The 13,751-nt window shown below is 39.7% G+C and overlaps 1 non-coding gene across 1 annotated transcript; it reads left to right on the forward strand.

Annotated features, from left to right (window-relative positions):
• The first annotated feature begins 2,148 nt into the window (after positions 1–2,148).
• LOC145418195 (5S ribosomal RNA) lies at positions 2,149–2,267 on the forward strand. Its single transcript, XR_013900650.1, has one exon. It is a non-coding gene; the product is annotated as a 5S ribosomal RNA (ribosomal RNA).
• The last annotated feature ends 11,484 nt before the right edge of the window (positions 2,268–13,751 follow it).

Below are 13,751 nucleotides of genomic sequence, written 5' to 3' on the forward strand. Positions count from 1 at the left end.
CAGAAGAATGAAGTTCAAGAACAAGAGCAAGATAAGTCGTTGTGTGCATACTCATCCCCATAAATAATTATAATTATATATATATATATATATATATATATATATATATATATATATATATATATATATATATATATATATATACATATATATATCACAGGGTTTCGGAAGCAATTGCATTTTCTAGCGTGTGTGTGATAATAAGGTGCATAAGAGATGTTATCGGATTATTGGTAGGCTGTGAAATAACGCTGATTTCGTGTGTGCTATGTAGTTCTAGAGGAGAGATAGACAGAGAGGTCTGAAAGTATTAATCTATTTGGACTGGCTCTTGAGTTTGAGAAGTTCTGTTATTTGTGGGATTTGTTATGTTCAGGAGGTGGGGCTGGAGCTAGAACTGTGGCCTGAGTAAGGGGTGATTGAAAGAAATTCGGGGAGCCGTTGCTTCTTATGATACTGAGAGGGCACTCCTTTCATGCTAAGATGTCCTTCTATGCAGCATATGTTAGCTGTGCAATTTTGTTCGGTGGTGAAACCTGTGCAGTAAAGGAAAAGGATATTCACGGACTCAACCACACGGAGTCAATAATAATTATATGAATGTTTAATGAGTCTTTCAATATCAGACCTCGAAAGTGGGAGTTTAGGATTTCAAATGAAGGGCTGAAAGGTATTAGACCGTCATGAAAGGGGAGAGAATGAGGTAGTTTGGGCAGGTGGAGAGGATGGTGAATGACATCATGGTGCAGTGGGTGAGATGTGTGAACGCTGAAGGTAGGGTTGCCAAAGGCAGACAAAAAAGACTTGGAATGTGACCCCAGGGATAAGGGACTGAACAGGGAGGTTGTTAGAGATCGAGCAGCGCCAAGAACCACCAATAGGTTACCAAGATTGATGGATGCATCCTAAAATATATATATATATATATATATATATATATATATATATATATATATATATATATACATACATATATATACAGTATATATATATATATATATATATATATATATATATATATATATATATATATATAGAGAGAGAGAGAGAGAGAGAGAGAGAGAGAGAGAGATACAGTAATCCCTGTAATAACTGGACACCCAATTCTTGGACACCCCAATTTCTGGAGGGCCCGGGCCTTCGGAACCCAAAAATGGCTAATATGTGTAAAAAAAGTAAAAAAAAAAAAAATTTTTCAATCATACTTTGAACCTGGCACACGGCGCCAAACAGCTGTGTTTTTGCGCGTAGTAGGACTGCCCTCTGCTTCTTCCCATTCCCAGTTACTGCCTAACTACCGTCCTGACTAGACACTCGTCACAACGGCTGCTGCATATGCTCATTTTTGTGAATAAACTGCAATATCTTGCCACAATACCACATGGGAATTTACAGCATTGTGCAGTGTTAAGAAATTAGAATTTAGAGTGCAAAGGATTAACTGCAGAGTGCAAAATGGCGTCTTGCAACTGGCGTGGCACAAGTAAGAACAGAATGTGCAGTGTTAAATGGTTATAATTCATAGTGCAAAGGATTAAATTCAGCACAACACTGGATTACTGTACGTGCTTCAAGAGCGTTTTCATCACTGCCAGAGCCTTGGAGGAGGCGGTTTAATCTTCGTAACGGCCACGGATGTGTTGTAAGCACCCTGTACACTGCTAAATATTTTGCATACTCACTTTTAATTCCTAATTCTCTGGTTCCTTTTCATTTATTTCATGCTTTCTCTCCCTTATTTGTTTGAATAGGGTCTTAAATAGGTGCTACGTGTGTGGTTTTCTGAGTTAGGTTGGGTTAGGGGTCCATAAGTACCTGTCCAGGAGGCATTTTTCCAATTCTCTGACAAACCCAATTTTCAGACATGCCTTGGGCTCTATTACATCGGTTATTGGAGGGATTATTATATACTGCCTAGAACCGAACCTGCAATTTCTAGGTAGAAGCCAGACATCACTACCACTATACCAACCGGAGATAAAAGCCAGGTCACCTTACACTCTATGCAGGGATGGAGCAGATGAGCACTTTAGCTTAAATAAATATATACTTTTGTAACTTCCAAATATTGAGGCTTAAAATTTTTGCAATTATCTGGCTTATATTCTCAGACTTGTCTTTCACTACTGAATTTCCAATATTAGCTAAACAAACGGCTATACCACGTTGAGTACACTGCTTCCCGTCCGATCAGCAAAGTTAAGCAACGTTGGGTCTGGTTAGTACTTGGATGGGTGACCGCCTGGGAACACCAGATGCTGTTGGCATCCCTACATGTCAAGTGGGGTTGGTGGAGGATTAGTGCCCCTCCCTGTAAAACAATTAACTCTAAGCCCTTGGCCACCCCGTGTGGGATACATGGCGTCTGGCAATGAATGAATGAAAAATAACGTTAACTCACAAAAAACAATCGACAAAAATCCAGATTTCTTCTTCTTGCTCAGAGTCCTATTGCTCGAAAATGGTAAAAACGGATCACTTTTTTTTTTTTGTTTTTTTCGCAGAGGGGTTAAATTTCCATTGGGTAGAATGCATGGTGGATTTTGCAGAAGAAAATAAAGGTAATGTGTCGGCAATAGGTAAGTTTTTACAGATCTGATTAATGAGACAGCAGAGAATGAGTAAAAGATGAAGTGTTTCAAATCTGGTAACACTAGGTCAAAATTTAATGTCAAAGGACAATCAAACTTTCGGCACCGTCACTCAAAAACCTGATATTCAGTTAAGATTAACCTTTATAAATCAATCAATCAATCAATCATTTCCTGTGGCACCCCATGGAATGCATAGGGTCTCGATTAACTTTCTCCACCAATATTTGTCTCTTGCCATCTTCTTTAGGTCCCACCAACACTCCTCTCCTGCTTCTCTTTTCTATCTATCTATCTATATACCTAGGCTGCTTCCCCCAAGGAAAGGGAGGTAGCCGAGACAGGATGACTCACTCTCCATTTACTCATCCATTCAAACACATTCATTCGCATCTTAGCCCCAAAGGGGAGAACGGACAGATCCTCACCGCACCACACCGCACAAGGGTCAACTGGGCAATGCAATCAGTGACATCCGCAGCAGGGCCCGACAGCAGAACTGGTTTACCCCTGCCACATCATAACAGACCCATCCCCTTACCCGCACCTGACCTGACTAGCTGATCAGACCAAATGCGGGAGAATATCCCCTCAGGGCTGCGTCATCACTTATTCATTCACAATTTCTCTCCATTTATTTCTGTCACGCACAGCCACTCTTCCTTGCTCAACAGACATCCCTCTCGCATCCAGCGCTCTCTTCACACTGTCCATCCATCCTATTCGTGGTCTTCCTCTCAGCCTTACACCTCTCACATCAGATCTAGTTATCTTTTTCACCAATCGCTCATTATCCATTCTCTCCATATGCCCAAACCATTGCAACACCCTCTGCTCAACTCTGCCAGCCATCTCCCGAACAACTCCAGTTCTCCTTCGCACTTCATCATTTCGCACCCGATCCATACGCGTCACTCCACACATACTCCTCAGACATCTCATCTCCATTACATTCATTGTCCTCAATCAAGTTTTCCTCGTCCTACCTCTGCCTCTTCTTTCTCTAGCAGTCCACTCTGGCACATCCTGTATTAAACGGTCTTCTTTTCTATGTGTTCCCCAGCCATTTCCAGAGACACAGTCTCACATATTCATCAACTGGTTCCACTCTCGTAATATCTCTTACTCTTTCATCTGTAACTCTGTCTTGCCACTTTACCCCAAGAATCCTTCTCAGTATTTTATTCTCAAATCATAATACTTTCTGATCTGTTGGAACTGTACTGTACATGACTCATGCCCATAAATTAAAATTGGTTTAACCATGGACTTGTAAATTTTTACTTTAGTATGTACCGAAACCATATTACAGTATTATTCCAAACAGATTTCAACATTCCAAGAGCTGGCTAAGTCTGTCTAATCCTCTCCTCAATTTCATTGTTTAATGATCCTTTAGATGATACAATCGTTCCCAGATATTTAAAGTTTTCTACGGTCTTCACCACATTATTCCCAATTACACAATCGATTTGGATCTCCACGTTCATATTAATAATATTATTTCAGTCCATTATTTATTACCAATCACACTTTCTCTCCTTCCTCCACCAGACAATCAAGCACCCTCTGCATCTAATAAATACTTCCGCAAATCAGTACAATATCATTAGCATAGTCCAAATCCATCAACCTCTTATTATCTTCCCAGATATTTCCTGCACCTGTTCTCCTTATAACCTTTCTCATAACATAATCCATAACCAAAACAAACAGCAATGGCGAAAGAACACCTCCTTGAATCACTCCTGACCTAACTCCAAATGGTTCACTCAAAGGACCACCCACCATTACCTTATAAAAAGTACCTTCATGCAGGTTTCTAATAATATTTACAAAATTTTCTGGTATACCATAGAATCTCATAATTTTCAACATAGCTCCATGTGAAACACTATCAAACGCCTTTTCAAAATACACAAAACACATATTAAGTGGCATTTTCATGTTATTAGCTTGTTGCATTAGATGCCTTACAATAATAATCTGATCATTACAACCTCGATCCTTTGTAAATCCTGCTTCTTCTCTTAAAATTTTATCAATTACTGGCTCTATTCTGTTCAAAAAGATTTTGGAAAAGACTTTTGCAACTACAGGTGTCAAAGTTATCCCCCCTCCAATTGCCACACATTTAAATCTCCCTTTTTTGGTATTTTTATAATCACTCCATTTTTCCACTCCTCTGGAATTCCACCATTATCCCATGCCACATTAAAAAGTTTCAAAAGTGCATTCATCAACTCATCATTTTCCACCTTAACCATTTCAGGAAATAGTCCATCATCTCCTGGGGCCTTAAAATTCTTTAATTCCTTTATAGATTTTGCTACCTCTTCCAAGGTTATATCCCCTGTTTCTATCTGCAAATCTCTCTCGGCTGGCAAAATGTCCTCTTCGGCTGGGATTGGTCTATTTAGAACAGATTCAAAATGCTCTTTCCACCTTCCTTTTATATCCAAATCTTTAGTCATCAAGTTACCATTTCTATCTCATACAGGTATTTCCTTCCTTCTCCTTTCAGTCCCAATTATCCCCTTTATGACCTGATACAGTGCTCTTGGGCTCTGACCATAATTTTTACTTAATTTTTGTCTCTGTTGCCTATTCATCGTATAGCCTCCTCTTATCACGTCTAACAAGTCTTTTTACTTTAGAATGTAAACTCCAGTACTTTGCTTTAAGTACTTCAACTACCTGGCCATCAACATGTTCTTCACTTCTTAATAACAACCTAGAATCAGCTGTAGCTTAAATTATTCAGTTCTGAAAACAACAGGACAAAGATCATAGTCACAAGGGAAGGTCAGCTTAATCGTAAGATGTGTATAAGATTATTGGCATATACCTTTGTCTTAAGTCATACAGCTATGAAATGTTTTAAACCTAATTCTAATGAACATAACAACAAGAGAAGCAGAGCAAAGTACGGTATCAGTTAACTGTTACGATGTCTCGTAAATCGTGGAAAATGATTAAGATTCATTATGAAAGTGGTCCCTGGCTCCTTCCCAACCCTAAAACCCCTTAGTTACTCATTCTCTAATCCTCCCACACGAATACGCTATAAGCGTCATATTTATTGTGCTTCAAGCATTTACACCCTCCCCTACCCTTATCTCGAATTCATCCCTCCCCTCCCTCCACAGTTTAATCATGTGTTCCTACTAGTCTAGTCAATATAGGTCCAGACCCAACACAAACTGCATTTTATTTTAGCAATTTGCTTTTGAGAGGTTTCTAGAAAAACACATTAAAAGTTTACCAAAATCTACCTTGGGGAAAGATGTCTAACTTGCATAAATCCAATTTGGCCCTCCAAATTCACACAGTCACAATTTTTGGCCCTATACCATGTGATAACCAAGCTATTTTAGTATTTTGAAAGTTTAGAATATAATTTCTTATCTTGGAAAACCGTTTACAGGATATGAAATTTGACATGGGTGTTTAATTAATATGCATAACTCTAATATTGCTGCCCACGTAACTAAAAAAAAAAATATTTTACAATACAAATAATTTTTTTTCTTGCAATTCAGGATTAGCCAAGGGGCAAGTCCTTTCACAAAAGTTATCTCACAAAGGCCCTGTCACACACACAAAAAAAAAAGAAAAAAATGGTCAGTGATGTACACGCTGACAATAAAATGTCATACATCTGGGGTATTTTATGCCTAATTAAGGCCATTAACTGTTAACTGTACACAGAAATTATACATAGAACCCATATTGGTAATAAATGCATAACATTTGTCTATTGCCGGATGCCTTAATCCCAGAAAGGGTGGCCACAAACAAATCGCCTCCATGTCATCCTGTCCCCTGCCATTTCATTGCCCTGCTCCCAGCCCTCACCCCCCCCTCTCTCATCTACCTCTCCTCTCCATCTCATCCTTGGCCCCCCCTCCCTCTCCCCCCCTCAACCTCACTCACATACACTCTCCTCGTCAGTCTCTCGCTCTCCATCCACTCCACATGGCCAAACCACCTCAGTGTATTTCTCCAAACGCTTCCTATAACATCCACATCCACATCACAACGATCCTTCACTTCCTCATTTGTCAGTCCGTCTCGCCATATAACTCCACATGCTCCTCTCAAATAACTCATTTCCACTGCTCTCGCTCTTGACTTCTGTCCCTTCAACAAGGTCCAAGCTTCACTTCCATATGTTACAGTTGGTATCACAATACTGTCATGTAGTAACTTTTTCACTTCCATGCTCACTTCTCTGTTTCTTATCACTGCTTTCAAGGAACCAGCAACCTTTCTTCCTTGTTGTACCCTTTCAAGCACTTCAAGCACTTCATCCTCTAAACTTCCATCCTTACTCGTCACACTCCCCAAGCACTTAAATGCACTCACATTTTCCATTTCCTCCTCATCCAACCTCACTGTACATTCACTGACTTCACTTTTCTCGAAGACATATGTTTATTTCTAATATGCAATCCTTCCTTTGACATAAGTCTTTAATCAAAGTATGTTAATCTTTATTTAAGGACAAAATGTTCGTGTTATATTTGGAAGATTTGGATAAATACAAGCAAACAATTTACTGCTGCTATCAACAGATTCATCTTTTCAAAATCACCATGTAGAAAAAAAGACTAATGTAAGCTTCAGAAACAGAGATCATAAATATTTATAAAATATCATTTTGCATAGCTATGTGTAGGAAAAATTAGATAAGTTAAAGCAGAGTCAGTAACTATCCTAAAAGTCTTGTTTTGGTTGCACAGCACACCATATCACCATCTAGAATAGTGGTCAGAGTCAAAAACAATAGTTCGGTGCAATTTCTTCTCACATTTTCACTTCATATCCCACCATCTTAATGTGGAACTTGAAAAATTTTACTTCTATATAACACCATCACCAAACTAAACACTTAACTGTTTACCTCAGTTACTGCTTACAGTTTCATCTAACAAATCATCACTTCTAGTTTCTGTAAAAAAATATTTACCCGAATAACAACTACCATATGTGTTTCTAAGTATACCATCACCATGACTACAATAGATAACTCTATATCTGTCTGGAATGTGTGACTATGTCCTCTGTAGGCTACCTGGAGAGAACCATAACACTCGTATATTGTCTAATCATCAGTGCGAACGTTATCCTGATGAGCAAGTGACATATTGGCTCAGATGCCCATGCATTCCCCACATGAAGGAGAACAGTTGAGATCTGCCTTTCGGCAGGAGCACCTCATTGTTGAACAGCCTGTCTTACAGGAGCATCTGATGACTCCAGTAAGGCTTTTGGTGCTACATCCCTGTCTTTCATTACTGGAATAAGTTTTGGGCAGGATACTTTCTAGTTGGTGGTATGTCAAATCCTTTCCATGTCTGCACTTGGTGATAAACTCTGAAGTTGTGGTAGCGGACTGCCGCAGATATTTGAGGCAATGTCCAATGATGAACGCTAGAAGTATTGGAACCGACTTTCTGACAGAATTTGTGCACCTTCAGCTGGTGCAGTGTGTCTCCTTTTTTACTTCCATCGTACAGACTCATCTGGGCCCCTTCCCCTGCTATAGCAATCTCCTCAGCTGTAGTCAGTCTGCTGTTGAACACGGCTGCCTGAAAATTACAGTCAGCACTCTTTAAGTTGCTTTAGTGCAACACCTTTGCCAGTGCCAAACACAGTTAATGTCGTGTAGCATCCTAACAAGGAACTGGCAAAGAGGAAGTCGTCACAAACATGTGGCCGTAGAAGTTGAGTAGTAAGCTTTATACTGCAGCACTGTAGTACCTTACGCCTTCCTGTTTTTGTTTCAGACCTGAAATAAATTTCATGGGAAGAGTCAATGGGTGCCTGAAAGCAACAGAGAATCAACAGATCTGTGTTCTCACCCTCAAGTACTGTATTTGCAGCAGATGCATTTTGAACTGATATTTGACCTATTATAACCACGTCAGCATCTCCTCTAGCATGCCTTGTTTGGCAGCCTTTTCCTTCCAAGGTTCCACTGAGCAGGTTGATGAAAGATTGCTTGTTCGTTTCATCTGAAAGGAATGCATCTTTCTTCAAATTCACAATCATTGATCTTGTAAAGCGCACTTCTGTAATTTGTACTTTGGTACCCCTTAAGTGAATGTTGTCCTTTGTTGATGGCCTATTCTCATACCCAACAAACACAACAACAGCTTTTCCATAGTGCTCCACCGCATAGTCAGCATACCTCTTACACATGCTGTTAAATGGTCACAAATGTGCTGATCAATGATCATTCTTGTCTGAGAAGACCCTTTTGAGATGAACCTCGTGAAAAGATTTGTTCTGGCGAATAATGAATGAAAATAAGACATTGCTGTTTTGTATGTTTTTTTTTTTTTTTTTTTAACCATTTTCAGGCATTTGAGTGGCCATACTGGATTTATGCAAATTAATTAAGTACCCATGTCAAATTTCATATCCTGAAAAAGGTTTTCCTTGATCAAAAATTACAGTTTAAACTTTAACAATACTAACGTAGCTTGGTTGTTACTGAGTGAATTTTGGAGGTCATAATGGATTTATGCAAATTTGGCATATTTCCCCAAGGTAGATTTGGGTAATCTTTTAATACTTTCGTCCAGAGACCTCTCAAATGCGCATTGTGCAGAAAATAATAACCTGTTGCAATTTGTGATGAGTTAGTCTCATGAAATCTAGACTGATTGAACTATATATCGTTTTGCATTTCCCTTTTTGCGGTACTTCAATTAATTTTTTTTTTTTTTTAAACCAATACATGCAATTAAAATGAAATTAGACGAAGATTTCAAATCATAAACCTTAAAAAACTTATGATATTAGTATAGTTATTTTCTCTCGCAACTCAATCACCTCACAAGCAAAACAGGATGATTATTAAAAGTGCTGTATAGAGTACGACCAAACAAAATTATTTCACATTATAATCAACGGCAGTGCAATTGTGTTACTGTATAAACTGGTTAGCATACTTAAGGAATACTCCCCAAATTATGAATCAGGATGAGGAAAACACTTGAGCGCAAGGCAAACAGATACATAATTATGCTGATGGGTGATTTGAATGGAAATTATATTACAGAACGTGTAAATGATTGTATTAAGTGTTAGTTGTGGCTCTTCTGCACGATCTGCGTGAATCTCCCCTCCATTACACTGGGCCCGTAGTGCCTGTCTGGCAGCAAAACCTCTCTCCTTTTCAATCTAGCTCTTTGATGGAAGGAGTAACCGATATTACCAGCCCTTCATGTACCGGTATGCAACAGTTCATCTATGGAGCTGTCTTCCTCTGCCTATATTTCTTTCTGTCTATGACCTCTAGCTTTTAAACAAAATGTTTCCAGACATCTCGGAATGAACTAATCTCTCTCTCTCTCTCTCTCTCTCTCTCTCTCTCTGAACAATATTGCATAAGGAAATAAGCATAGGTATTTCACAATATTAGCAGAGATTTATTAGTCAATGCGCTAGGAAAAGTAATGAAAGGACTGAAGAATACCACTAATTTTGTACTTATAAAACAAGAGCAAACAAAGATATATATATATATATATATATATATATATATATATATATATATATATATATATATATATATATATATATATATATATATATATATATATATATATATATATGAATAACAGTTTTATGCCATGATTTTATCACGGAACACGACAAAGAAAAGAATATGAGATATGCAATAATAATAATAATAATAATAATAATAATTATAATAATAATAATAAAAAAGTGAATAGTTATTGAAGAGATGGTAGTAGAGGAATATTACATGCAACCACTGTTTGAATAGACCAAATATTATTCAACTTTAGACAAGTATCATATATATATTTTTTATGCGAGGAAGAAGGAACCAAAGGCCATAAGCCCGCAATAACAGTTTCCTCCAAGAGAAAAACAAAATACAAGAGAGAGCCAAATTCAATATCAGATCATTTCGAGATGCCTGGACACACTGCGTTTGAAAGACTGGAGACCATAGGCATCAGGAAATACAGACAGAGGGAAACAGTTCCAGAGTTGACTTGTTGCATAAATGAAGGACTGGGAGTAACGGTTAACTCTTGCTTTAGAGAGTTGGACAGAAAAGGGATGAGAGTTTGCTGCTAGACGGGTGCTACGCGCCCGTCGTAGAGGTGGAGGAGTGCATGCAGACACTTCAGAGGAGCAGTGACCATTAAAGTACCGATAGAAAAGAGATAAAATGCAACAGTGCGGCGAAGAGACAGAGGTTGAAGGTAGTCAGTAAGAGGAGGAGAGTTAATGAGACGAAAAGCCTTTGACTCCACCCTATTGAGAAGAGCTGTATGTGGGGAGCCTTCCCACACATGAGAGTTGTACTTCACACAGGGGCGGATAAAACCCCTGTATAGAGTCAACAATTGTGCAGGGGTAAAGAAAGATCGGAGTCAGCTTAGCACACCCAATCTCTTGGAAGCAGATTTTACAAGAGATGTAATATGATCTTTCCAAGATAAGACCCAAGTAAATGAAAACCCAAGCATGTTCAAGGATGATGCAGGATTAAGCTGAATATTATTAAACATTAGTGGGTATACCTGTGGAAGATTTTGACGGGTTGATAGGTGTAAGAACTGAGTCTTAGATGCATTAAATACAACCAGATTATTTTTACCCCAGTCAGAGATACGAGCCAAGTCAGACATTAGGTGTGCCATAGCCTCATCCCTTGTTTGTTGAAGTAACTGCTGAGATGGGCGATGCGGGAACCGAATGAAAAGGTGAAGGGTCGAGTCATCAGCGTATGAGTGGATAGGGTTAGATGTACAGCTTAGAAGGTCATGGATGAATAAAAGGAAGAGAGTTGGTGATAGGACAGAGCCCTGAGGAACACCACTGTTGATATATCTAAGAGAAGAACGATGGCCGTCTACAACAGAGACTATAGAACGACCAGAAAGGAAGCTAGAGATGAAGGCACAGATAGAAGGATAGAAACCATAAGAGGGCAGTTTGAAAATTAAAGAATTATGCCAGACTCGATCGAAAGCCTTTGAGATGTCAAGTGCAATGGCAAAGCTTTCGCCAAAGTCCCGAAAGGAGGATGACCAGGAGTCTGAAATGTAGGTGAGAAGATCGCCAGTGGAGCGTCCCTGACGGAACCCCTACTGACGATCAGAAAGAAGGTTGTGATAGGAAAGATGCCTTAAAATTTTTCTATTGAGAATTGACTCGAAAACTTTTGAAATACAGGACGTTAAAGCAATTGGATGATACTTAGAGGATTGGGAATCGTCACCCTTCTTTGGGACTGGCTGAATGAAAGCAAACTTCCAGCAAGAAGGAAGGTGCTAGTTGACAGACAAAGATGAAAGAGTTTGCCTAGGAAGAGTGTAAGCACAGAAGCACAGTTCTCGAGAACGACAGTAGGGACCCCATCAGGCCCATATTCCTTGTTAGTACTGAGGCCAGTGATGGCAGAAAATACATCAGCTGAAGAAATTTTAATGTCAGCCATGAGGAAGTCAGAGGGGGGAAGTGATGGAGGAACAGCACTGGAATCGTCTAAGGTGGAATTGGAGGAGAAAGTCTGTGCAAAGAGATCTGTTTTATCAGTAGAAGAAATAGCTGCAGAACCATCAGAGTAGAAAAGAGAAGGGAAGGATGATGAGGTAAAGTTGTTTGAAAGGTTTTTGGCACGGTGCCAGAAGGAGCAGAAAGAATTTGAGTTGGAGTGTTGATAGCATTTAGTACAGATGAAATTATTTATAGCAGAGCGAAGAACTGACTTAGCACGATTACGGGCAGAAATGTAAAGATGATGTGATTCAGGGTTTGGTTGGCTCCGGTACCATTTCTAGGCCCTCTCCTTGTTGCGGACAGCATTAGAACAAGTGTGATTAAACCAAGGCTTTCTTGCATTGGACAACGGATACGAGAAAGGAATGTATGCTTCCATGCCCGAGAGAATAACCTCCTTAATGTGCAAGGCACACTCAGATGGCTCCCGGCCATGGAAGCAATAATCATTCTAGGGAAAATCAAAGAAGTACTGACGGAGGGCCTCCCAATTCACAGATCCAAAATGCCACAGACGACGTTTCCCTGGCGGGTCCACAGGCCGTACCAGAGTGATAAGACAGGTTAAGGTGATAAGGTTGTGATCAGAGGAGCCCAACAGAGAGAAAAGATTAAAAGTATAAGCAGAAGGATTAGTTGTAAGGAAAAGGTCAAGTATGTTGGAGCTCTCTCCAGGGCGGTCTGGGATACGGGTAGGGTGCTGTACAAGCTGCTCTAGGTCATTAAGGATAGAAAAGATGTAGGCTTGTTCACCAGGTGGATCAGTGAAAGGAGAGGAGAACCAAAGGTGGTGGTGAACATTGAAATCTCCTAGAATGGAGATTTCAGAGAAAGGAAAAATGGATAGAATGTGTTTCATCATAGAAGTAAGATAGTCGAAGAATTTTTGATAGTAGAATTAGGGGATAAATAAACAGCACAGATATATTTAGTCAGAGAATGACAGGAAAGCCGAAGCCAGAGTGTAGAGAATTCAGAAGAATCGAATTCAGGAACATGAGCGCAAGATAAGTCATTGCATATATATACATAACAGCCACCTTTGGCTTTGAAATGAGTATAGAGAAAGCAGGAGGTTACAGAAAAGGGTTTGCTGTCAGTTGCCTCAGACAGCTAAGTCTCAGTTAGAAAAAGAAGGTGAGGTTTAGAGGAGGAGAGGTGGTGCTCAACAGGGCGAAAGTTAGAGGAAAGGCCGCAAAAGTTGCAGAAATGAAGAAGAGAGTCAGACAGTGGTTCCAGGCACCTTGAGTCGTCACCGGGAGAGGGGCGGAAGGTGGGGGCATTTATGGTCCTCCTCCCCTGGGGACTCCGAGGCTGGGTGATGAGACGCCATGATTTTTTTTTGAATTTTGGAAAAGGAAGTGTAGTGTGTACTGTGCATGTAGTTTTTGTGTAGATAAACAAATTTGTGTTGGAGAGCATGCTGGCCTGCTCTCTGTGGAACTGAGACACTGAAGAAGTTCAGAAAAGGGAATGGTTAGGAACTAGTCCTGAGGGCTGATGAAACGGGAGCTCCAGCACTCCCTGTCATTAGCTTTCCATCCACCTTGGGAGTACTGACCTGTTCGACTGGTGCTACAAATAGCGTGTTTTGTAATTTGTAAT

The sequence above is a fragment of the Coenobita brevimanus genome, chromosome 112 (genome assembly GCF_032717465.1).
Source record: "Coenobita brevimanus isolate Jiangsu-jjx chromosome 112, ASM3271746v2, whole genome shotgun sequence".
Classification (NCBI taxonomy): Eukaryota; Metazoa; Arthropoda; class Malacostraca; order Decapoda; family Coenobitidae; genus Coenobita; species Coenobita brevimanus.